General features: G+C 36.8%; 1 protein-coding gene and 1 pseudogene across 1 annotated transcript in view; both read right to left on the reverse strand.

Moving 5' to 3' along the window:
• Positions 1-4,624, reverse strand: part of LOC111747016 (LHFPL tetraspan subfamily member 3 protein-like) — a 390,070-nt gene that overhangs the window by 350,486 nt on the left and 34,960 nt on the right. The window lies entirely within an intron of this gene.
• LOC111747059 lies at positions 3,222-3,340 on the reverse strand (annotated as a pseudogene).

The following is a 4,624-nucleotide window of genomic DNA, read 5'->3' on the forward strand; positions in this document are numbered from 1 at the left end:
GCTTCAGAGATGAGATGGCTGCACTGTAAGGAGGCAAAGGATGGAGAATGGAAGAGCTTGAAGGCTTTGTCTAAATGGAAGATTCTCTGATTTGTGCTGAAACAGAACTTCATTCCACACTTCACCTTTTGCCATTGACTGAAGACTGAAAAACAGAGGAAAGAGTCTGGTTTAATGGAGAATCATTTATGGTCTCTTGACTGGATAAAATGACAAATTCTGAACTTTTTCATAGCCTTTTTATTATACAGTCTAAAGAAGACACTTCAGGGCATCATGTAAAACTGAGAAGAATGAGTTATGGACATCATAAACTTTAGGGTGAAGTTGCTGAAAGAGTTTGTAAGAGGCTTTTTAATACTTAGGCAACATAAATTTAAGCAGAGTGTAAAATAAAATCAAATTAACATTTTAATTCAGATGCTACTCTTATTCACATATGCTGGGTTCTCCAAAAGAGCTGGTTTTATCAGGTGAACACTAATGGCAGGAAGTGTGAAAAGTGAGCAATGTGAAAATGTCCGATTCTTTACAAGATAAGAACAGCTAGTATTCCAGAATAATTATTAGGAGGAAAAGTGGGATTATCTAGGTAGAGTGTATATTTACATATATGAGTTCATAAGAAACTAGCATAGAGCTTATTAGAAATACTTCTATCAGTGGTGAAAACTGATGATTATAGAGACAATGCCACTGTTAGGCATCCATTCTAAGATAAACAAGGACAGGTAGTAGAAATAAATTTGCTCCTTGCTATCAAGGAGACTGAAGTTCAAGAAAACTGCTCCTTTTTTTTTTTTTGGCTTGTGTTATGTCACTAGTCCAAGTTCTGATTTGAATCCTGGTCTACCTAACATTGGCTGAGTAGACAGTAGTGTCACTGAGAACATAGCTATTTGAGCTCTTGAAATTACAGTCATCCTTTTGAGAGAAACATTGTTGCATATGGAAGTCACCCAAGGAAAGGTTGATGCATTAGCTGTCTTTATCCAAAGTGTGGTGCACATGATGGGTGTAAGCAATGCTGATGACCAATGTTGATGAGCACATGGTAGGACTGACAAGAACAGGCAAAATGTGGAAATAGGAAGGTTTCAATCGATCAATCGATCAATCAATCAAAATTGATTGTGTTTACTCTGTAATGATAAATTTTACCCATCCCACAATTTTTCAATGGCCGTTGGAAAGTACAGCTTTTACGACAAAGAAATATTCTAATTTAATTTCAGACAGCACTTTAAACATGTAAGAGAAAACAGATTTTGGAGAAATTAACATCACATAAGACTCTGGTGCTCCAAAACACAATGAGGCACGTCTCTGTTATAGCAAATATTTATGATTCTCATGTGTTTGTCTTAAGACTGTCCTTTAAGATAATTAGTAAAATTGAGAAGCAGTGGGGGTGGAAGGACAGTATAGCACAGTGGTTGAGAAGAAAGTCTCTAGCATCAAACAGAGTTGGGTTTGAATCTTATTTTCATTGTTTATAGGCCATGTGACCTGGGGCAAGTTATTCAACTTTACTAAGCCTGCTTTGTATCATGGACATACCGGAAACAATAGCATATACCTTATAGGGCTTGCTGTCAGAATTAAATGACATAATACCTGAAACTAAGCATGTTCCTAGCACATAATAAATTTGCAATAAATATTAGTTATCTTTATGAATACTGTATTTACAATTGTTGCTATTAAGAGGTCACTGAATGAGAAATTACGAATAGTCATGTGCAATTTTTTTCTATCTTTTCCATAAATGTAAGACTATTTAATTTTGCAGGTTGAATGTTATTCATTCATATAAATGTGTTTATTGAGTGTTGGCTCGATGCTGGTGATACAAAGATAGATAAGACATTTCTCTGCCCTTACGTTGCCTGAAGTCTAGTAGAAGAAACATTCATAAAAAACAAATACTTGTAGTACAATGTCATAGGTGCTACACTAGAAATTAATATAAGAGATACCATGGCCCAAGGGAGGTAGGCGAGGACACAGGGAAACTTCATCCTCTGATTCTCTGTACTTCAATTACTATATTGTCTATAGGTGGTCATCTATCCAGAAACACAACACAAAAGACAAGTTGAAAAACATAATTTAATAAAAATATGTCAGTGGAAGCCTTGAATCCTCTAATGAAGACTAATCACCAAATCTATTAATTCTTAGGAGGATTATTTTTTGTTAAAATACATTTGTTAGCCTGTCACTTTCCCATATGCTCAATATATGCTTCAATATTCAGCCAATATAAAACTTCTTTCCCCATTAATTCACATAAATAAAAAAAAGCCCACTAGATTTTTAGTAACTTCATGTTATTTTATATGCCAAAGAACAGAGTCATGGGAAATTTAGCAGCAATCTAAGGAACTGATTGAAAAGTTGAGTCATTAATTTGTAATGCTTTAGAAGATGAATTCTGATTTCTCTGGCCTCTGGAAGGGTTCCACTAGTGGATTTTCTTTTTTGTTTTTGAGACAAGAATTTGCACCATGTCATGTGTGATAAAAAGACCAAGACAACTGGTAAGGAACAGAAAAGCTGCCAGATGAGCAGTATGATTTTTAGGATCTAATATAAGCTGCAATCATGTTTGGCTTTCTCGGCTTAAGAACTTCTCGTCTCTTCTACAAATACTGAGCATCTACCATAAGATAAGTAATAAGATTCAAAGAAGAATAGGACATGGTCCTTTTCAAGGAGCTCACACTTTGGTGAGGGAGATGAGCAAAACACAAGTACCTTTAGCACAAAAAGAAGAGTGCCGCATGGCATTCGATGCTTAACCCGAACAGCACGTCAGAATCACCTTGGAAGTTCCACCTTGCATCTACCAGATTGTTCTCTAAGGAGTCTGAATTTGAAAATTCTCCCCAGGTGAATCTCAGGTACACATCTATTAAGAATTCTATTAGAAGCTCTTTGTCTCCAGGGTTCTTGAGGGCCCATAGAAGGGGTGTGGGGATTGAAGAGAAGGGTAATTTATTATTATTTTTTAATAGAATTTTATTTATTTATTTATCTATCTATCCACCCATCTATCTAGCTATCTATCTATCTATCTATCTATCTATCTATCTATCTATCTATTTATTTATTTATATTTTATTTTATTTTTAGGCAAGGCAACCCTTGGTTGACCTCACAGATTGCAAGGACCTTTTCAACTTACAATCCCATATTTTTTTACTTTTTACTTTTTACACCTACAGCACCTGGTCTTCTTAAGTGATCTCCCATCCAAGAACTAACCAGGCCTGACCTTGCTTACCTTCTGAGATCAGACGGGATCGGGCTTATTCAGGGTGGCATAGCCGTAGATGAGAAGGGTAATTTAAACAAGGATATTAGACTCAGGTCTCTTCCATATCTAATATCTTTAAACCTACAGAACCTACAGTACCTACATCTCTGGTATCCAGAGACATGTCTGAGAAGGCAGCAGACATGCATTTAGGTCCATGGCTCAGAGAGATGGGAGGAAAAGTATCTCAGGTCTGGGAGAGGTGGGAAGATCCACCTACAATACAGCTGGCATGACCATTAGTTCAGCAGCAGGGCTCCTGTCTGTACTGCAGGCATGTCCTTTACAGAATGAGGCAGGGATCCACAGGAGCATGAGGAAGGCTGCACTGGGTCTTTGGAGACATCTTTATAACACGAAGTAAAAAGAAAGAAGCCCCCTCTTGTCACTTTCTTCATTATGGACTGCATTCTGACAAAACAGGTTTCTTATACTGTTTAAAAGGATTCCAGAACCTCCTCAAAAGAGGAACAGACAAACATAGCTTTGTAACTGGAGGAATGATTTTGTCTTAGTTGAATGTTGGTTTGACCCTGAAACTTGTCGAGGTCCTCATTTGATTCCACAGACGGGCTGACACACCAGCTTTAGATATGTCAATACATTCAAAAAGAAGAATATAAAATCCCACATCTGACACAATGTGGGTATAACCAAGGCAATTGAAAGCAGCATTGGCCCCTCCTGAAGAAGGCTCCTCAACTCAGTGGCATCTCCTGAGAGGGACTGATTTATTTTGAGGGTCTAAAATGCTGCTATGACTAAACACGGCTCTATTGCACATGTGTTTTTTTGGATATAATTATTGAGAAGTTGTTCAACTCATTGGTAAAGGAAATAGAGTCTTCTAAAATGTGCGCAGTCTCAATCACTAGAAATCACATTGGAAACTCTGCCTTCACGAAAGTTAAGTGAAAGACTGTGCCACCTAAAAACTTAGTTTTACATAAAGTGGAATCTATTTTGTATTTAAAATATAGAAGATACATAGTACTCAACTTACAACAATCGATTTAATGATCTTTTGACTTTGTGATGGTATGAAAGTGATGTGCATTCAGTATAAACCAGCTAGGCTAAGCTTTGATGGTTGGCAGGTTAGGTGTATCAAATGCATTTTCAAGTTCTGATATTTTCAATTCATATTGGTTTATCATGATGTAACATCATTGTAAGTTGAGGAGCATGTGTATATAATGGTCTAGGAAGAAGCTATGAAAATAAAACCAAGTTTGTCAAGAATTACAACAGTTATTGGGGAAGACTGGCACAAAAGAGTGTGAGGGATGAACCACAAGCACC

This window comes from Pteropus vampyrus, unplaced genomic scaffold (assembly GCF_000151845.1).
Source record: "Pteropus vampyrus isolate Shadow unplaced genomic scaffold, Pvam_2.0 Scaffold208, whole genome shotgun sequence".
Lineage (NCBI taxonomy): Eukaryota > Metazoa > Chordata > Mammalia > Chiroptera > Pteropodidae > Pteropus > Pteropus vampyrus.